The sequence below is a fragment of the Setaria viridis genome, chromosome 1, assembly GCF_005286985.2.
Source record: "Setaria viridis chromosome 1, Setaria_viridis_v4.0, whole genome shotgun sequence".
NCBI lineage: Eukaryota > Viridiplantae > Streptophyta > Magnoliopsida > Poales > Poaceae > Setaria > Setaria viridis.
The window spans coordinates 19,619,052-19,641,891 of record NC_048263.2 but is presented as its reverse complement, the minus strand read 5'-3'; the positions used below and the strand labels follow the sequence as shown (position 1 = coordinate 19,641,891).

The window sequence follows — 22,840 nt, the reverse complement described above, 5'->3', positions numbered from 1 at the left end:
TCCGAAAAATGGCAGAGTGCCATGCAATCCGAAATAGAGTCCATGGGAGACAATCAAGTTTGGAACTTGGTTGACCCGCCTGATGGTGTTAAAGCCATAGAGTGCAAGTGGATCTATAAGAAGAAAAAGGACATGGATGGAAATGTTCACATCTATAAAGCACGACTTGTCGCAAAAGGTTTTCGACAAGTTCAAGGAGTTGACTACGACGAGACCTTCTCGCCCGTAGTGATGCTTAAGTCCATTCGGATTATTCTAGCTATAGCTGCATATTTCGATTATGAGATATGGCAGATGGATGTCAAGACAGCTTTCCTGAATGGAAACCTAGCTGAGGACGTGTATATGATACAGCCCGAGGGTTTTGTCGATCCGAAAAATGCTGGAAAGGTATGCAAGCTTCAGAGATCCATTTATGGATTGAAGCAAGCATCTAGGAGTTGGAACATTCGTTTTGATGAAGTGGTCAAAGGGTTTGACTTCACCAAGAACGAAGAAGAGTCTTGTGTTTACAAGAAGGTTAGTGGGAGCTCTGTAGTATTTCTAATCTTATATGTGGATGACATATTACTGATTGGAAATAACATTCCTATGCTTGAGTCCGTAAAGACTTCACTGAAAAATAGTTTTTCGATGAAGGACTTAGGGGAAGCGGCATATATTCTGGGTATTAAGATCTATAGAGATAGATCGAGAAGGCTTATAGGTTTAAGCCAAGATACTTACATTGACAAAGTGTTGAAGCGGTTCAGCATGGAAGAGGCAAAGAAAGGGTTCTTGCCTATGTCACATGGCATACATCTCAGCAAGACTCAGTGTCCTTCGACTGCTGATGAGCGGGATCGCATGAGTAGAGTGCCATATGCCTCGGCTATTGGATCTATCATGTATGCAATGATAAGTACTCGCCCAGATGTTTCATATGCGCTAAGTATGACAAGCAGACACCAATCTGATCCAGGTGAGAGTCACTGGACAGCGGTGAAAAACATTCTTAAGTACTTGAGAAGGACTAAAGATATGTTCCTCGTTTATGGAGGTCAGGAGGAGCTCGTTGTAACAGGTTACACCGATGCTAGTTTCCAAACCGACAAAGATGATTCAAAGTCACAATCAGGATTTGTGTTCACGCTGAATGGTGGTGCTGTTAGTTGGAAGAGTTCCAAGCAGGAGATGGTGGCCGATTCTACGACAGAAGCCGAGTACATCGCGGCTTCGGAAGCCGCGAAGGAAGGTGTTTGGATAAGGAATTTCCTCATTGAGCTTGGTGTGTTCCCGAATGCGTCCAGCCCATTGAATCTCTACTGTGATAACAATGGGGCAATTGCGCAAGCAAAGGAGCCAAGGAACCACCAGAAGAACAAACACGTAATGCGGCGATTTCATCTCATTCGAGACTTCATTAACCGGGGTGAGATCAAGATATGCAAAATACACACGGATCTGAACATTTCTGATCCGTTGACAAAACCACTCCCGCAGGCTAAGCATGATGCGCATGTAAGAGCTATGGGTATTAGGTACCATCTAGATTGACTCTAGTGCAAGTGGGAGACTGTTGGAGGTATGCCCTAGAGGCAATCATAGAGATGATGATATTCCATTTGTATCCATGATTTGTATGTTGTGTTCATTGAATATCCATTGAAGGCTACTTGAATTGATTTGCAATTATGTGAATTGTATGTGAAACTCTTTACTTGTATGGTTATTCTAAAGTTGTCCCTGGTCGGAGTTCATGTGAGGACACACATGAATATTAGACTAGCACATGTATTAGTTGATGACTATGTTTCACAAGTCATGGACATGGAGATGTTGAACTAATAATGTGGACACATGTGGAGACATGTGTTAGGACTGACCCAACACGAGAAGTAGTTCTCTCTTTAAACAACATATACGCTTTGTCCTTAGACCTGAGATTGTCGCATGTATTCTAGATGTGGATTGACCTACTTAGGGGCTATCAAACGCTACACCGTAACAGGGTAGTTATAAAGGTAGCTTTCGGGTTTGTCAAGAAGCATGCTATGAGACATGGTCAATCAAGATGGGATTTGCCCCTCTCTGATTGAGAGTGATATCTCTGGGCCCCTCGAGTGATTGGATCCGAAAATGCATGGCCATGCTACGTACGGTTAAGAGTTAACCTACAAAGGGATTCCGAATCACAGGATCGAGAAAGAGCGGTCGGCTTGAAGCTAGACCAAATATCGTGAGGCAAAGGGAATAGCATGTATATTATGTTGTGATGGTTCGTCTGATATGATCTTCGTATGCGTATAGGAGTTGGCACGTCTTGCTAGAGGCCGCTACCGACTATTGGGCCGAGTAGGAGTACTCGGGCCATGTCTATACGTATCCGAACCCATAGGGTCACACACTTAAGGGGCTGGAAGCCCAATTCGGATCTGATCCGAGTTGGATTAGGTTTAGGAGTACTAATGGGCCTCGGATCCAGAGGCCCATCAGGAACCTCTATAAATAGAGGGGTGGGGGCGCCCTAGGGTTGACACCTTTTTGGCTGAACACTCTTGCCGCGCCTCCCACGCCCTCGCCTGTTGCAACTCGCGGATCTAGCAATCCGGCTTGCGACGCTTCCTCCCTGCACGTGTGGATACCTTGGAGGTGTTGCACCTGCAGCACTTGGACGAGCCATCGACGAGCCGCCGACGAGCCACGACGAGCCGACGACGAGCCGCGGCACCGGAGGCGATCTTGCTGTGCACGTGGACGAGCTGCTGAGGAGCTGCTGGACGTGATCGACTACGTACGACTACGTTGATCGACTACGTACGACTACGTGATCATCTTCACTGCACCGACGCATATCTACATCTTCCGCACCAGTAGTGCGTCGAGTGGTAATCCCGTGATCCTTATACGGCAGTTCTTCCTGGTTATACGCGGTAGAAATTTTGATTTGCGCTAGCGTAGCCTACCTCGTATCCCAACACATAGATGCATAACCTAGCTCCCTTGATCTGAACACTAGCTGTTGGACCGAGTAGATGCTTTGCTCAAGTAGGAAGCGGTAAAAGCCGAGTAATTTCCTGTCACTCGCGAGTTTATAGGAGTTGGTTGAGTTCTCTTCTGTTACAACTGTAAGGACGATGGACGGGGCAGGGTTTTGGGTAACTCTTTGGTGGTCGGTTGATCGCCCCGTCTGTCTATGAAACTTGCTAAGGCTCGACAGTGGTGGTGTTCGTGATCAAGTGTTTGAAAGTACTAACCTCATACTTATTATGGGATGAGGTAGCCTAGTACCGGATTGAACCTAGACGTGAGCGGTCGCCCCATTGTCCTTGGAACGGAGTTTCCCCTGCGGCCGCACGTGGTGGCAAGTGTGGTCACAGAACGGCAGAGGCCGGGTCTGTGGAACCTTGCACCAAAGGAAATGGGCCTGACACAGGCTAGGGAATTGATGGGGAAGGCCGACATAGGAAGCGACCCTCGGTGGTGCGCGGATGTTGTGAGGTTAGGTTCACCATGCATGGTTAAAGAACTCGAATCGATTCGTCTGCCTCTCACAGTTTGAGACTGCTTGATCGCTATGCTACCCTGAGTAATGATGGAATCTGATGATAACTTGGCCTCGATGATGTTATATACCCTCTGTTTGGTTCTATGTTTGCTTAGGGTAAGTTGCTAACCTAGACCGGATAATGAACTTAGAACCTGAGCTAAAACTTCGAAAATAAGGATCTACTTAGTGCTTCTTGGCAAACAAACCCCTCAGCCAAAAAACCTTGCATGTCTAGAAGTGGTGGAGTAGCGTACTCCCTGTCGGTTAAGTCTTGTTGAGCTTAGTAGCTCAGCCTTGTTGTGGCTCTTCTTTTTCAGGTGAAGTTGCTGCTCCCGAGTCTTCCTCTGTTGGCACTTGGCCGCCCCAACTCCCTCCGGGTTGGACGGTCGAGTGGGATCCCTCCTCGGACGGCGAGGAGAGGGATCACTGACGTCCTGGCTGGCCTCACCAGGGATGTCCGACCCCGACGAAGTAGCTTCCGCTTGCTGTTTTACCTTCTGTTGTTTTCTTTTGAACCTTGTAAAACTCTGATGTTTGTTTTATAACCAAACTAAATGGTTAAATTGCTTAACTTAGTGGACTTGCTGTATTCTCTGGAACCGCTCACCTTCGTGTGGGTTTGCTATTCGGTCCTGTTCAAGTGGTTAAATCGGATGAAATCCGAAGGCACTTCGTGTTTACTTGGTTAAGGCATGAGTGTCGCATATTAGGCGGTGTAATCATGTTTAATCAAGCAAATCCGAAGTGGATCCGCCACAGTCATCTTCTTCTTCATCATCATCTTCCGTCATAACTCCTCTTTCCCCGTGCTTGGTCCAAACAAAACAGTTAGGTATGAATCCAGAACTGTATATGTGGGCGTGAATAGTCTTCTGGATGAGTAATTCTTCTCATTTTTGCAATTTTTGCATGGATAACAACTGAAACAGGATGGCAGTTTGTTGGATTCTGCCAGATCGAGAAAACCATACAAGCCATTAATATACTCCATGGAGCATTTGCCTGCGTTGTACATCCATTGCTGATTCATCTACAAAGTATTACCGAATCAAAGATATTCTGATCATCCATACAATTATACATGAAACATAACAAACATGATACAAATACCATTAAACTTAAATGTTGCTGAAAGTTTAGATAGAAATATACAAATTTAAATTTCAGACCCAAACAACATGACACACTATGACAAACTCAAATGTTGCTGAAAGTTTAGATATAAATACACAAATTTAAATTTCAGACCCAAACAACATGATACACTATGACAAACCATCCACTGAGTACTATCTAGGACTTTAAGCATCCTTGGGTGGCGAAGACGAAGGTTTCGCTCACCCAGCCTCATCCTGTGGTTTATTTATGCCTCCTATAATGGTAGTACTAAGTGGACCTGAAACACCCAGAACTGGTAGTGGAGCATAACGACCACCAAAAGGAGGTTCTTGACCCGCCGCAATAGCATCTTCATGACATCTTTGTAAATAACGAAGCATTGCTTTCGCCCATATGTTCATTTTCTTTGGCTTATCATGAGGGCCAACTATGGTTTTCCCCTTGCCACAAGAGGAACGATGATAGCCCCCACCATCGCCACTACCTCTAGCAGCAGAAGCCCTCTCTATGTTGCATAATTTATTTAGCTCATATTTGCAAATGACTAAACTATGAACAAATTATATATTTTTCCCATAATTTACTTAGCTCAAACATAACATATAAATGAAAAAATTCTCCATTATAGCTTATTCTAAAAATGACTAGTTACGTACCTCTATTTCATCTTATTATCTCTATGAACCATAATTTATCTCGCTCATATTTGTCATAATTTATTTAGCTCATATTTGAAAAGTACTAAACTATGAAATTATTCCTCTAACCTCATATCAATTTCTTTGACTTATACGAAACATAGCATCCAAAAAATTGTAGCTTATTCTAAAAATCACAAATATAAGCTCTAAATAACACATGCATATAAATGAAAAAAAATTCTCCATTGTACCTTATTATAAAAATCACAAATTCATCTAGCTCTAAATTATAAAACTTCGTATACTGACCATGTATCAAGGGAGGATGAAGTTTCTAACCTTTAGAACACTTGAATAAGTGAAATCCCCACGAAATGGTCTTCAATCAGGCAACACCTCCCCTGTGGCCGCCATGGATAGGATGAAGCCCGAGTTGTGGTGAACGGCTTGGGCAAGAGGAAGAAGAAGGCGGATTTATAGGAGAGAAGTTAGTACCAAGTAGAGGCTTCACCCGGTACTAAAGGTTGTGTATTAGTACCGAGTGGAGCCTCCACCTGGTACTAAAGGCCTAGTACCAGGTGGAGGTTCCAACCAGTACTAATGTGCAACCTTTAGTACCGATTGGAGTCCCCAACCGGTACTAAAGGGGGTCATGGGGGGCTCCTGGGGAACTAGTCGTTAGGTCCGGACCAATTATAGCCGACACTAATGCAGTGGACGAAAGGTCCATGGTAGTGACTCATTATTGTTTGTATTGATTAAATTAAAGTGACATCCCCGAAACCCCGATCAATATATCAGCAATCAGACACGTGCACAAAGGACTAACACGTGTGTGATTAGAAACAATAATGAGGCAACGCCAAAGTAATCACACACTTTTTACCTTTCTTAAAGAAGTGCCTGAAACCAGTGCGATTTTGTATCACACTGCGGCGAGCAAGCATGGCAATTCCCTTCTATTACGTATTTTTTGTACTCAGCAATACATAGCGTGTACTTGGATATAGATGGGCGAAATGCACCGCGACTACAACCTTGGCGGCTTAAAATCGCATATGATTGTACTCCCTCCGTTCTTAAATAGATGACACCGTTGACTTTTTACTCCAACTTTGACCATCAATATCTATTGGACAAGTTAGTTAACTAAAGTAAAATATATATCATTATGTCTATTATCAAATGTATTTTAGATTTAATTTGTAGGTTTATCTATTTGCAAAAATATTTATAGAAAAGATGAATAATCAAACGAATGAAAAAAGTCAACGATGTCATCTATTTAAGAACGGAGGTAGTACAAGATATCTATTGAACGCAAAAATTTGTGAGAATAACAATTTCTGTTAAAAAAAAATTCCAAACGTATCTCAAGCACAGACGCTTACGTAAACACATGCATACTTATCTTTTTGGGATCACCAGTGAATGTATGTATAGTACCATAGTACTTACAGAATACAGACTGGCTAGTATATTTTAAAATTAACAGAAGCCCTCACGTTGTCTATTGTTTTATGAATAATTAGTAAAAAACATGAGTATTATGTTGAGTGGAAGACTAATCAGGATGGGCAGGTTGCTATGCTCAATTCGCTTGTATACAACATATTTTATAACTCCTCTGAAGCAAATCAGTGTGGCAATTACCAGAAATACAAGCTCTGAACACATGTAAACACATGAATTACAGTCTTCTAGTTTGACGGAACGAAGGAATGCCATTCCAACAGACTTTTCTTTTCCACATGGCTTTTTAGTCCTAAACACGTGCTTCAAGATCCGACAAACGCTCGGCCTGCCTGCTTGCTCTGTGTGTCGGCGGTTGCGGTCGTCCGCGCCCCACGCCTCTCGTTGGTAGGGTGGATCAATCACGTAGCAACTCCAAGAGTACCCTAAAAAATTCTTCCCCAAAACTATATATTGGGGGTTCTCCTAAAACAAATTTCCCCCAAAAACATATCAATCCACAGCAGATCGCTAATAAATTGCTCCCAATATTTCAAAATAGGCCACGTCATCATATTGGGCCCATCAGAAGGGACGCGCGGGCATGCAGGAATCAGGATCGGGGAGGAACGCCAACGCTAAAATATACGCGGTGGCATGCTGATTTTTTAGCGTTGCTAAAAAATTAGGGAAGGTTTGGGTGGACTGTTGGAGTTCATTTTTTTTCTCTTTTTCTCCCAAAAAAAGATATTGGGGGTAAGATTAGTAGTCTTTTGGACTTGCTCTAGAGCAACTCCAAGAGAATACTAAAAAATTCTTCCCCAAAACTATGTATTGGGGGTTCTCCCAAAAAATATTTCCTCTAAAAATATATCAGTCTACAGCAGATCGCTAATAAATAGCCCCCAATATTTCAAACACAGGCCACGTCATCGTATTGGGCCCATCGGAAGGGACGCGTGGGCGTGCGGGAATCAGGATTGGGGGAGGAACGCCAACGCTAAAATATACACGGTGGCAGGCTGTTTTTTAGCGTTGCTAAAAAATTGGGGAAGGTTTAGGTGGATTGTTGGAGTTCATTTTTTCTCTCTTTTTTCCTAAAAAAGGTATTGGAGGTAAGATTAGCAGTCTCTTGAAGTTGCTCTAACGAGCTATATCCCCGCCAGCTGGAGCAGCGTCCCTCCGGCGTCCACCAACGACGCCAACAGCGCGTTGAACTCGGCGATGAAGCGATCGTCCATCCCGTCCCCGAAGAGCGGTGGGAAGAAGAGCCACAACGCTGTGCCGACCACGAACAGCACGACGAGCGGCGTGCCCACCACACGCGGCAGCCTCGTGTACTCGGGCCACCTCCGCGCGCACCACTTCTCGGTGCACACGGACGCGCCGTGCAAGAGGAAGAACGCCGTGAGCTGCCCCGTGGGAAGCCGGAAGGTGATGTCGTACGCGATCACCTCGTGCATGAGCCCCGACACGAGGAAAGTGGCGAGCACGCCGGCGGGGGCGCCGAGGCCCGCCCGGACAGGGACGTACACGGCCGGCCGGAGCACCGCCGAGGCCATGAGGTTCCAGCGCCGGCCCCAGAAGTCCTGGAGCGAGGCCGAGCGGTACGGCTTGTGGAACTGCGGCTCCAGACCCATGCCCAGTGCGCGCCCCAGCGCGGCGAGGCACGGCAGGAGGAAATCGAGGAAGCAGTAGATGTAGATGCCGTAGAGGGCGAAGACCGCGTAAGGGTGCATCTGGTCCTTGACGTGGAAGACTTGGAGGAGGGCCACCATGATGGCGACCTTGATACTCGAAGAAAGGAGAGAGCAACATTCTCCGCCCCGGCCGCGGCATCCGGGCTCTGCGGGAGGAGCTTCACCGGGAGCGTGGCGGTGAACACGAACGGGATGGGACGGAGGGCCGGGTCCAGCGGGCCACGGCCGGAGGTGAGGAGGAGGAGCTTGAACTCGCCGAGCCAGACGAGGAAGAAGGCGGCGATGCCGCGGGTGCTGTAGAGCGGGGCGGTGAAGGGAGTATGAGGAGGAGGGCGATCACCGGCGCGAGGACAAGGAGGCGGCTCAGATCGGGGCGGACCAAGGTGGCGACGAGGCGAGCATAGAGCATGGCGACGGCGGCCGCCAGCGGAATAGTGACGACGGAGTGGTGCGCCATGGCGTCGTGCGGCCGGAAACAGAGCGCGCGCGCGCGCGCCCGCCTGTGCTCCGAATTAATGGACCTCGCGCCAAACGGTTGACGCACTGGGAGCTGGTATACATGTCGCGCAAGCGACTGACTGACACCGCCTCGCGTGGTTTTGGGCCGCGCCAGAACGAGAGTTCTTAGCAGTTGCTGCTTGCGTGTGACTACAAGACAAAAAGAAAATATAGTAGTACTAGCATTTAGAACTCATCTGGGCAAGCTTGCCGGTTCCAGCTACGCCCACCTTGCAGCTCCAGCACCATCGTTTCATTTTGATCGCACATGCAACTGGGAGCTGGAGTCTCATAAAGCGCTCAAGTAGCAGGTGGCCAGGTGCTCACCAGGCCGCCCTGCACGGCCCACAGTAACTCGGTCCACAAGGAGCTTCACTGCCACTGCCTGTTTCCTTCATTTCCGAAGGATCCTGACATCCTGTCGCTACCACCATCCTCTTCTTCTCTCGCCATTTCTTCTCTGCTCGTCCTATCCCATCCTCCTCCATCTTTGGCGGCTCCCTGCCGCCAGCCACCGCTGGAGCTGTCATCGCGCCAAGTAGCAGAGGACGAATAAAACTTAAGGTATGGCAAAGTTGATCGGTCTTCAAAACAATCAAACATCCTATTTCTTGTGCAGATGTCTCTGTGCAGGCCACTTGCCCCCTTCCTCTGCAAGGAGAGCGAAGGGTGGAAGGCGAACGACACCAACTCCACGGGATACCTACACGCGTGGTGCAGGAGACCGAGAGAGACAGAAGTGGTGGGACTGGAAAGAAAAAACATGAGATCGAGACAGGATTTAAAATATGTCAGCGTTTGGCTTTACTTTAAGTCAAATATTTTTAATTTAACCAATAATATTTTATAAACAATTTGTTTCAAATAAAAACTTTACAAGTTATAATAGTTGGTTTCATTTTTGCCGTCATAATCTGTTGGCACTAAAATCGGGTCAACATATGAACGTACTCGAACGTGCATCGCACAGAGCTTGCAGCGCCTCTGCGAGATCCGGTCAGACCGGTTCCAGAACTCATACCGATTACGCTGGATCTCCAGCGAAAATTCAACGAGCGCTCGCCCAGGAGGGCCCGGTTAGGGCAAGCGCACCTTGGGTTGCCCTAGACTCGGCAGGCCAGCTAGAGCGTCTCCTCATGCTATGAAGATAAAAGAAGAACAACACATAGGGTTGGAAAAGTAGGGTAACGAGGAGGAATGCTAAAACGATAAAAGATAGTTTGGTTTTTGATCTATTGGATATCTCTTGATCGGCCGTGGCCCTTCATATTTACAGAAAGGGGAGGTCTTGCCCCATTAGAAGTCAAAAACCTTACCAATCCCATGTCAAAATACAACTTCTAACTCGGACTACACATACCAAACCGGTTTGACTGCCCTGGCAAACCGGCCTGACCAGTTTTCCTGGTTGCATATCTTTCCGAGGTCATAACTCTCACATCATAACTCCAAATCGGACGTTCAACATATAAATTTTGATCTACTCGATGAGAGCTACACAAAGGTGAAGTCCAATTTGCATTTGGAGGACTTTGGTCAAACTGGTCTGACTAGTTGGGAGACCGGTTCAGTGACCTGCTCATCTAGAACTGCCAATTTTTGACCGTCAATACATGCCCCCTATTTTGTGGCAAAGCTTGCGTGCCAGAAAACATTCTCAATGATCAAATTTTCCTAAAGATGATGATAAATAATACATCGGTCATATGACGGTCTCTAAACTCTTTATGGATGCTAATGTAGCTAAAATAATATTCTAACAAGTACAACATCATATGTAACATCTACTTTTGGCTTTTGAGCATCTCAGCATATCTAATAATTGAAATCTTGACATGTCCATGGCGGCTATATATGGCTCCTTGGTAAATCATAAGCATAATATTGATAATTATAAAATGAAGACCAAGGATTATATCAAAACCACGGATTGTAATTATATATACCTGAATATGCATTCTATGGTATATGCATCGACGGGATAAATGATGAAGACCAATGTGATGACTGTTTATGCTTCTTTGCTCTTGGTGACGAAGAATTTCTACTTTGATCATCTCTTAACCGATTGCTCTGCTTTTGCTCGGCCATCTTATGGTACTTATGCAACAACTCAGCAAAGCTTGACTTCTTTTTCATCACCTTATTCCTTGATGTGACGCTTTCAACTCTACCAGACTTTCTGGCAACACCGGTCAGACTGGTTTTGACACCGGTTAGACCGGTTCCTTCAAAACCAGCCACTTTAAGGTCATCTTACTCCCAATCGAACTTACATGTCGTTCAGCTATTTTATTTGAAACATGTTCAACATCAGGGGCAATTTGATCAATAGAACTAGCCGATGATTCTTCAATGTTCAGCTTTTCTATGTCTAGTATCAAATCTGAAATTTTATTTAATCTACCATCCTTTTTTGACACGATAGACTTTTTTGATCACCTTGCGCTTATTTTTTGTCGATCTCTTTGATGAAAATAGTCATCATTCATAGGTGATGACTCACTAATTGTCGGCTCTCTATATGTAATATAATCTGAATAAAAATATCTAGGAAGAGATGACATATAGGAATTATAATACCATGATAGATACGAATAAGACATTAAAATAGGGTTAATAGGATACGTGCCATTATAATTTTCTGATTTTTGAGCCACGCCACTACTATTTGCGTTATGGGATAGATGCCATTACAATTTTGATGTTATTTGAGATGTGCCTGTTAGGATACGAGGTACGCTACGCTAGCGCAAAACAAAAATTTTCTACCGCGTAAACCAGGAAAACTGTCGTATATGGATCACGGGATTACCACTCGACGCACTGGTGCGGAAGATGTAGAATCGCGTCGGGGCAGTGAAGTCGATCAGCGTAGTCGATCACGTCGATGTCGAGCAGCTCGTCCACGTGCAGCAAGGTCGTCCTCGTGCCGCGGCTAATTGTCGGCTCGTCGTGGCTCGTCGTGGCTCGTCGGCGGCTCGTCCAAGTGCTACAGGCGCAACACCTCCAAGGTATCCACACGTGCAGGGAGGAAGCATCGCAAGCCGGACTACTAGGTCCGCGAGTTGCAACAGGGCGAGGGCGTGGGAGGCACGGTAGATGTGTTTCGGCCAAAAGGATGAAACCCTAGGGCGCCCCACCCCTCTATTTATAGAGGTTCCTGACGGGCCTCTGGGTCCGAGGCCCATTAGTACTACTAAACCTGATCCAAGTCGGATCGTATCCGAATTGAGCTTCCAGCCCTTTAAGTGTGTGACCCTATGGGTTCGGATACGTATAGACATGGCCGGAGTACTCCTACTCGGCTCAATAGTCGGTAGCGGCCTCTAGCAAGACGTGCCAACTCCTATACGCATACGAAGATCATATCAGACGAACCGTCACAACATCATGCACATGCTATTCCCTTTGCCTCACGATATTTGCTCTAGCTTCAAGCCGACTGCTCTTTCTCGATCCTGTGATTCAAAATCCCTTTGTAGGTTAACTCTTAACTGTACGTAGCATGGCCATGCATTTTCTGATCCGATCACTCGAGGGGCCCAGGGATATTACTCTCAATCAGAGAGGGGCAAATCTCATCTTGATTGACCATGCCTCACAACATGCTTCCTGACAAACCCGAAAGCTACCTTTTTAACTACCCTGTTACGGTGTAGCGTTTGATAGCCCCTAAGTAAGTCGATCCACATCTTGAGTACATGCGACAATCTCAGGTCTAAGGACAAAGCGTACATGTTGTGTAAAGAGAGAACTACTTCTCGTGTTGGGTCAGTCCTAACACATGTCTCTACATGCGTCTACATTATTAGTTTGACATCTCCATGTCCATGACTTGTGAAATATAGTCATCAACTAATACATGTACTAGTCTAATATTCATGTGTGTCCTCACATGAACTCTGACTAGGGACAACTTTAGAATAACCATACAAGTAAAGAGTTTCACATACAATTCACATAATTGCAAATCAATTCAAGTAGCCTTTAATGGATATTCAAGGAACACAATATAAATCATGGATACAAATGGAATATCATCATCTCTAAGATTGCCTCTAGGGCATACCTCCAACAGTGCCACTATGTACGCCTGGGACGACGTTGGGTCCACCTGCAGGCGTATAACTGTATGGTCGGAATTACCTGTTCTGTAGTTATCCCTCTCCACTCACTAACGCTTGGGTCCCACACATCATCCCATTCCTCCCTCCTTGCATTCCTCTCCTTCCCATCCCCACGCTGCCCTCCTTCCCAATCCCCCCTCGCGGTGCTCGCTGGTGTGGAGTTGGCAGAGGTCGTAAGCATGGGCACTAGCGCTCCGAACAGGGTGACCTAAAGCAGGGTGGTACTCGCTCAGGAGTCAGGAACGGGGTCAGATAGCTCACCACCGGCTCCAAGAGATGGCAAGAGCACATCACCATTCTTTAATTTTTTGTTTTCTCTTCCAATTCACTTGGATTCGCAGTCAATTCAATTGAGTGTTGGTTTATTCGGGGCGTGGATTCTTGTCACACATAGGTAAGAAATGGATTAGGACAATCCACGCCCACCAATCCCTATCTCACCTGGCTGTCGGCAGCCAACCTATCGAGGCGCGCTTGGAGTTCGATGGAGCCATGGACGCGCTTTCTCTATATCCCTGCTCCTGCGCTGGCTCACAGCACGCACCGCCACACTGCTCGTCCTCAAGCTGCGGGCCACCTTGATAGCATCGGCATCGCCGCGGGGGCTCACCATGTCGTGCCCGCCCACCCGTGTTGGGTCAGATGGAGCGGCTCCGCGTGCTGGATTATCGATGCTGAGCTAGGCGAGGCTGCGGTCAACGACGCCATCACCGCGTGTCCCAACTCCACCAATCTCGCGCTTTAGGGGTGCAAGTGCGCCGACGAGACCGCCATCTCGCTCCCCCTGCTCAAGCGGTGCCGGCTTGACTTCATCCGTGGCAGCAACAGCTCGCTCAGGCTCCCCTCGCCCTACGTTGAGTCCCTTGATGTCGTCTTTTCCTAGATCTCGCTGCAAGGTCATACCCAAGTGATGCGGTGGCGTGGGGAAGATGAATCATGGGAGCGAGGGCGGGAGGAAGGGGATGACACATGGGACCCACGCATCAGTGAGTGGAGAGGGAGAGGTGCAGGAGGAGGGCATTCCAATCCATGTGCGTGGGTCCAATAATTTAAAAAACGTAGAAAATGGCATGTCTCAAACATACAAAGAATTATAATGGCACCACTCCTATAACGCGAAAAGTAGTGGTGTGGGTCAAAAAATGGAAAATTATAATGGCATGGATCGAATTAACCCATTAAAATAAAACTCCCATAGTATTGGCGTAGGTGATCCATGTGAAGGAAATGCTATTGATGTAGGAAAATTATTCCATTGCCGATTCTGATCATAGAACTTCTGTTTTTGAACAGATTTTGAGTGCTTGGAATTTTTAGGCTGACTAGCATATTTGATATCCTTTTGTTTTGAGGATTTAGCAGGAAGCTTCTTATTTGGCTTCAGCGTTTCCTTTTTATGCTTATGACAGCCTTTTGATTCAACGGTTTTCTAAACACCAATCTCAGGTTTCTTGGCTTTAATCATTTTTGGTTTTGATTTATTTTGTGAAACCCCGGAAGAAGCGGTTAGACTGGTTTGCAAACCGGGCACAACCGGCACCTTTGCCTTTGTTTTGTTGCCCCCCGAGCAAGGAAGTACTAGATATAGTTTCTATGCTCTTGCTAGAGGATTTGGACCAGGAACTTTGGCTAGAGATAGCAGAACTGGATCTTGGCCAACAACATCATTAGTTGGCAAATTTTTGCAAGGATTAATAATAGCATTAGCCGGTTTTTCAATAGCCGACTTTTGACTATCAGAAACTGAATCTACTCTATCCTCTTTATCGATCAAAGGTTTGAGATAATCATTTGCAAAACAGGATAGGTGAGTAGATATAGTTCCTAAAGATTGCATCTCCTTCAATATGAAGATAGTCGATGGTGGGTGCTACTCTTTAATCATGATGAGGCCTTGATCGGTTTGAATGTAACAAGATAGAAATGATTCCGTGCAGATCCGACAAGCTTCTTGCTTATACTCTTCAGAAGATTTCTCATAATCATCGTCATTTAGCACCATATGGCTAGGGTTTGATGGATTAGCCATGACGGCAAGATTCTTCATCCCCAGCGGAGTCATCAAAATATGTTGGCGCTAAAATCGAGCCAACACACGAACGCACTCGTATGTGCAGCACACAGAGCCGCTCCTTGCAGCGCCTCTATGAGATCCGGTGACCGGTTTTAGAACCCGGTCACACCGGTTACGCCGGATCTCCAACAAAACTCCAACGAGCGCCTGCCCGGGAGGGCCCCGTCGGGTCAGGCACACCTTGGGTTGCCGTAGGCTTGGCAGGCCAGCTAGGGCGCCTCCTCATGCCATGGAGACAGAAGAAGAACAACACATGGGGTTGGAAAAGTGGGGTAACAAGGAAGAAAGGTAAAACGATAAAAGATAGATTAGTTTTTGATCGATTGGATACATCTCAATCTACCGTGACCCTTTATATTTGTAGAGAGGTGATAAGGACATCACCTGCTCGGATACAACCACATTGGCAACTTTTGATTCAAAGGTGAAATAATTCTTTATCATGATTGTATTTGATACATTTGATTAATTGATGCTACACCACGATGTGTGTTTATTGTCATTTTTAGAAATATATACGTGGATCAAAAAGAGTGCTAAACACACATGAAAGGCATGGAGGATCAAAGAAATTGATTGGGGGTCAAGTCCAAGTATTCCCAATGTCCTCTACCAGGCCACCATGTCACTTTTGGCCCAAAGAAATAAAGAGATCAAATCCAACACGTTTTGGGGCTGAATTCCGACTACAGCACTACGCCAAATTGTGACGGCCACCATGACTTTATCTGGACTCCGTTTTGGACGTTCAAGTACTTGTTGGAAATCTTATCAAGTCTACTTTCATATGGATCTAAACTCATATCCATATCTTCTCCAAGGCGACCGTAATCGTTGATTTACTATACAGAACTTTTCTGTCCATGGTGCTGTGTCACCTGATTTTGGCCTGATGGGCCATGTATCGAGTGGGCCTTAATAGGGGCACGTCCTAGGGTTGTGGGACGACCCCCACCGCATCCTCTATCCTCTCATATACCACCATAGCTGCCACAAACAGATTGGGTTTTGTTTAGGTGTAAGTTTAGCCATTGCTACTTCATTGTAGACGCGTGTGTCGAATAATAACCATGCTGATTTATAAAACTTATAACCACATCTCTATCTTAATTTTGCTTGCTCGTAAAGCTAAAAATCAGATTTATTATCTAGGAATACTTGCAAGAATAATGTGACCCATGGTAATCCTTTTTCCTCTACTAGACATCCTAATCAAGAGCACAAAATAGTAGAATTTGGTGCTGATTTGCCTATGTTGCAACATGATTTGCTTGCTATACCTTGTGAGAACGAAGAGTTGTGTGATATGTCTTCCCTGATTTCATCACCAGAACTAGAGATAGAGCACTCTCTAGTTCCTCTAGTTATCCATGACATTTTGTAGAAGGATGGGAACAATTCCATTGAGTGCATTGAGCAAATTGAGCAACTACACCTACTGCTAAACTGTGAAAGGAATGATTGTGCAACACCTACCACGTCGGAGGAGAGCGAGCAAAGCAAAAAATTCGATGCTGAAAACACTCCTTATGAGTATGCTTATAATACTCTGCAATTGCCCACTACTGATGCTAGCCTCTTACGGGTTTTAGTGCAATTTCCTACTAAGTATGCCTTGCCACGAACAGAACACTTTTCTCATAATGATAAGGAGTTGTTTGAAAATATTTCTTGTATACCACAAACACAACTCGAGCATGAACATGTTAAATCTATTTTGAATGATGCACATGTCGTTTCTACACATGGTCATTGCCTTGCTAGCAAGAAGGAAGAGTTGAAACTCCTGTCCTGTTTTAACACATTAGGTTACATTGAATTTGAAACTCTTTGTAATCTAAATTGTCTAAAAGAGAAACTTAAATTCGATTCTGGTTTGCCAAGTTTAAATCATTATTTGCTTCATGCAATTGGCAAATATGACAACAAAGGAGAATATTTGGTGCATAAAGTTTATATTTGCTCTAATCCGAAATATCCTTTTGGGTTACAATACCATGATCAAATAGGGGGCTGCAATAACACTAATAATGTCTTGCAAAGTTTTCCTAGGTTTTCCCATATGCAACAAGGTAAGCCTGAAGAAGGGGAGCATTGTTGGTTGTGGCCGTGCAGCATAGCCGTTGCTCTGTGTTCCAACATCAAAGTAAGCACCTTTGAATGCCATTGGAGCAAGTCGAGGATGACTTGTAGCCAAGAAGGGGAGAATGATGAGGATATCACCTGCTCGGATACAACCACATTGGCAATTTTTGATTCAATGGTGAAACAATTCTTTATCATGATTGGATTTGATACATTTGATGAATTGATGTGTTGCACCATGATGTGTGTTCATTGTCATTTTCAGAAATACATACGTGGATCAAAAAGAGTGTTAAACACGCATGGAAGGCATGGAGGACAAAAGAAGTTAGTTGGGGGCCAAGTCCAAGTATTCCCAACGTCCCTCTCATATACCACCATAGCTACCGCAAATAGAATGGATTTTGTTAAGATGTAAGTTTAGCCATTGCTACTTCCTTGTAGATGCATGTGTCGACTATACCATCCATTCTACTCGATTTAGAACCCCAACTTTATGATTTCAGATTGGTTTTTATCTCTATATTTGAAATTGAGTTGCTTGTTCAACTTGTTCTTGTCTGTGTCGGGGATACATCCCCAGTACCCGCAAGGAAGGACAAATTCAGACTCCTACCAGGATTCCCCTATAATCCTACTAGAACTCATCCCGTGTAATCCTACTAGGACTCCTCCTTGTAATCCGACTAGTACTCTGCCCCCTAGAGTATATAAAGGAGGGCAAGGGTACCTAGCTCGGCAGGTCACACCTCAACACCCAAGCGCAGGGCACAATATACAAACACCCCCAAACAGGATGTAGGGTACTACGCTACTTCGGCGGCCCGAACCTATATGAATCCATATCTTGTGTCCTCGCTTTTACCTTCAAGTTCCAGGTCCGGCGATCCTCCACTACACATTCTGCTACCTCGGGTACCCCTTGGTAGATGGCCGGTATAAATCACCGACATTGGTACCCACCGTGGGGCAGATCGTCAAGATCATCGGGCGAGCTTGAAGGACCTCATCTTCAAGCCGGCGTTCGCTTTCAAAGCGGGCACAACCTTCGCCTTCAACTCCTGACTTTGCATCACCGACGGCACTGGGTCCTTCCAGTGTTGAATCATCGACAACCAGGAGAAGAAGCGCCTCGACAGGAACTCTCTTCCACAAGAAGCAGAAAATCTCATCGAGAAAATCGACAAATTAAACCTCCGATCAAGGTTCGCCTGCAAACTCGTACTCCGACGGCGACTTCAGGTTCGACCGTGATTCAAACTCGAACTCCGACGGCGGCTACGGGTCCGACCACGACTTGAACTCGGAGTCCGACGGCGACTCCGGGTCCAACTACAACTCGAAGTCCAACGGCGACTCCGGGTCCGACTACAACTCGAAATCTGACAGCGACTCCGGGTCTGGCTTCGACTCCGAGTCTGACGACGACTCCAGGTTCGACCGCAACATGGAGTCCGACGGTGACTCCAGCTTTAACTCCGACTCAAAGTCCGACAGCAACTTCGAGTTCAACTACAACTCAAAAGTCTGACTACATCGCGAGCCCGCCGACGACTACGGGTGGATCGCCGATGATTTCTTTGACTATGTCGCGGACACGCCGATGACCCCGTCGACTACGGGCAGCTCATCGACGACTTCAACTACGTTGCGAGCTCGCCGATGAGTACGGGCGGCTCGGCAACGACTTCGACTACTCTCCTTGACTACTTTGCTCGGCAACACACTGACGACTACTTCGTCATGACGCTCGCCGACGACTTCCCTGAGTACGTCGTGGTGCTCACCGACTACTACAGGCGGCTCGCTGACGACTACTCCGACCACATCACGACGCTCGCTGACGACTACTTCTACTACTCGTCTCGACTACAAGGCTAGTCGATGGTGGACTACTCCAACTCCTCGTCTCGACTAAAAAATTAGTCAGGGCAAACTTCGCATGATCGACAACTAGTCAGAATCGCCTCCGACTAGTCGACTTCGTCAACAACCGTTACGGCTTCATCAACGACCGTCATGGCTTCGTCAACAATCATCCACGAATCAAGCTAAGTCACTTTTCTAAATTATTTTCTAGCTTATTTTCCGTTTGCGCGCAACACGCACTCTACTCACCGGAAACTCTTGCGCACAACGCGCGCTCTACTCGCCGGAGGGCAGCAAACTCTTGCGCAATCGCGCAATCTCTTTCTTGTCGCAGCAGCACAACTACTCTCACTTTTGTATTCTCTTAAGGTCACTACTCTTCTCGAGAAGAACATGCCTTAACTCATGAAAGCCTTAGGCGCATCTGTCATGCCTAAGCCCATACGCGTATACGAGACAAAGGTCTCACACACGCAGTGGCAACGGCTACCCAGAGACTGAGAGTCTAAGCGTAACAGGCTAACTACTCGGGAAGAGTATGACTGAAACAAGAGCTTGACTCGCAATCGTGCAGTCTCTTTCTTGTCGTAGCAATGACTACTCTCACTTTTGTCTTCTATTAAGGTCACTACTCTTCTCGAGCAGAACACGCCTTAACTCGTGAAAGCCTCAAGCGCATCTTTCACGCCTAAGCCCATACGCATATACGAGACAATGATCTCACACACACAGTGGCAACGGCTACCCAGAGACTGAGAGCCTAATCGTAATATGCTAACTACTCGGGAAGAATATGACCGAAATAAGAGCATGACACAACTTTCATATTGATCACTGAATAAATTTTAGAAGTTTCAAAATCCTACAAAAATGCTACATATGTATGCATCTTTTCTTTCAGATCGAGCTTCAGTGACGCTAAGCATGCCTCCAACGGCACAGGCTAGTTCCCGAACTTGGGGGCTAAGCACCAATCAGTACTCGGAATATCTCCAGTGGCTCAGCTAGCTCCTAGGCTCGGGGGCTGGACGCCGCAAAACCACTCGACGTGGCTCCAACGACTTACATGGCGTACAAGCTCGGGGGCTAGACACCGCAAGACTACTCGAATGATGACTTGAGTGAAGATTCAAGACCCTCGGGTTGATTATTCAATCAATCCAAGGCTCGGGGGCTGATAAGCTACACCCAACAATCAATTTTTTCAAGTTGAAAGAGGAAGATTCAAGATTTTGACCCTCAGCCTGATTCTGCGATTCAACCTAAGGCTCGGGGGCTACTCCATATGGAGTGCGACTTTCGCTGCCCTCCATACATGAAGACTACAATATCATGTTGATCAAGACTTTGAGCACACCATAGCCTCATGGCAGTTTTGAGAAGCATTGAAAGATTCAGCCTGACAAAGTACTCAAAGAACACCAAGACTACTCGGCGAATATCTCAAGACTACTCGAAGACTGCTGCATTCGACTATGAAGCGCTCGGGGGCTTGTCGGGGATACATCCCCAGTACCCGCAAGGAAGGACAAAGTCAGACTCCTACTAGGATTCCCTTGTAATCCTACTATAACTCATCCCGTGTAATCCTACTAGGACAACTCCTTGTAATCCGACTAGTACTCTGCCCCCTGGAGTATATAAAGGAGGGCAGGGGTACCTAGCTCGGCAGGTCACACCTCAACACCCAAGAGCAGGGTGCAATATACAAACACCCCCAAATAGGACGTAGGGTATTACACTACTCCGGTGGCCCGAACCTGTATAAATCCGTGTCTTGTGTCCTCGCTTTTACCTTCAAGTTCCAGGTCCGGCGATCCCCCGCTACACATTCTGCTACCTCGGGTACCCCTTGGTAGACTGCCGGTATAAATCACCGACAGCCTGTTCCTCGATTGCTTGCAGGAATTATCCTACTGGTTTGGTTGATCATGCTTCATAAGACTGCGGCAACCATTGGAGGTGGTGTATCGGTTACTAAGGTGCAGCATCCTTGGATGGTTGTAGTCAAGCCGTGAACGTTGTCTCCATCCCCAAATCGAGTTATCCACCTTCTCTCATCAAAAGATCAGGATTCAACCCCACGGGTTCACATCAGGAGGGGAGGTGTTGCCTTATTAGGAGTCAAAAACCTCACAAATCCCGTGTCAAAATACAACTCCTAACTCGGACTACACAGACCAAACAGGTCTGACCGCCCTGGCAAACCAGTCGGACTAGTTTTCCTGGATGCAGATCTTCTAGAGGTTATAACTCTCTTATCCGAACACCAAATCAGACGTTCAACATATGAACTTTGATCTACTCAACAAGAGCTACATTATGGTAAAGTCCAATTTGCATTTTGAGGAATTTGGTCAAACCGGTCTGACCGGTTGGGATACCGGTTCGGAGACCTGCTCATCCAGAACTGCCAATTTTGACCGTCAACATAATCAAAGTAAAAAATGTCTTACTTCAAGAAATTTAGATGTAGCTGTATTCTGCAACAAAGAGAGTATTTTTTTGAGGTAATTAGGAGCTTCATTAATTGTTCATAGAGTTGTTACAATTGTGCTCGATCAGGTCGCAGAGGTTACTCGGGGGATTTATATGCCACTCTCCTAGAGTTTGATCTCACGAAACCTGTCTGGCACACGAATGAGCTACCCTTTTACATGAGTGTTGTGCATGAACAAAGGTAAACTCATTGTAGCTCCTATCGATACTCCTCATAATTCCTTATTTGCCACTGAGTTAACCCTGAAAAATTTTTATTTCTTAATATGACACCAACTTCTAACTTTCATTCCTTATTTGACATTTTCATCACAGGTGTTAGTTAAGTCAGATGAAATGATCTCCAAATCACCTCAAAAAATGATGAAACCTTTTGTAGTGATACAACAAATGAATATGAGCCCATATTTATTAAAAAGACACAGATATTTTTATGGTTTTAAAATTAAAATGCACCAAATTAGGAAACCTATATGAATTACAAGAAACTAACTAATATTTCTCACATTAGATGCTGGAACTTATACATTATTTCATAGCAAACGTTACATAGAGAATTATGAAGAATAGTAAATTTGAGAAAATCTAAAAGAACCTCGTAATTCTCTATGCAACTTATGATACAAAATAGTTTTATAAATGACTACATCTCATGTAAGGAATATTAGTTTTTTTCATATTTTTTGGAAAGTATTTTGGTACTACAAAAAATAAAATATGCTTCAAAAGTAGTTAGATTTGGTGAATTTTCATTTGAAAATAGTAAAGGTACATGTGCGTTTTTAAGCAAAATGAACTCATCTTAATTTGTTCCATTATTAAAAAAAGTTTCATGAATTTTGAAAGTGATTTAATGGTTGTTTTATTCCACTTATGTGACTAGTGACTGAAAATGTGGACTTTAGGTTTCTGCGTTGAACAACATGGAGGACCTGAGAGATCTGCTGAACTCTAGTGCAGGTTCAAAATCAGCTCGCGAAGGTGCAAGGCATGCTAGTCAATTTGACTTGTAATTGATAAGGGAAATGTTAAATTCCTAAGCTGATAAGCGGCTAAGCAGGTGTTACTTTTGAATAAACACCATTAAAATATGTTCAATATAATCATGCGGTGTAATAAATAGGAGTATTAATGGCATGTGCCATCAGCTATATGAGACAACGGGCTAAGATAGATACAAAATAAAACAACAGCCATAAAAGGAGCCTCTACTAACTATGCGCCTGTCAAATAAACCAACAGAT

General features: G+C 45.4%; 1 pseudogene; it reads right to left on the bottom strand.

Moving 5' to 3' along the window:
* Window positions 1-7,295: 7,295 nt before the first annotated feature.
* LOC117837464 (probable long-chain-alcohol O-fatty-acyltransferase 4) lies at window positions 7,296-9,444 on the bottom strand (annotated as a pseudogene).
* Window positions 9,445-22,840: the final 13,396 nt, after the last annotated feature.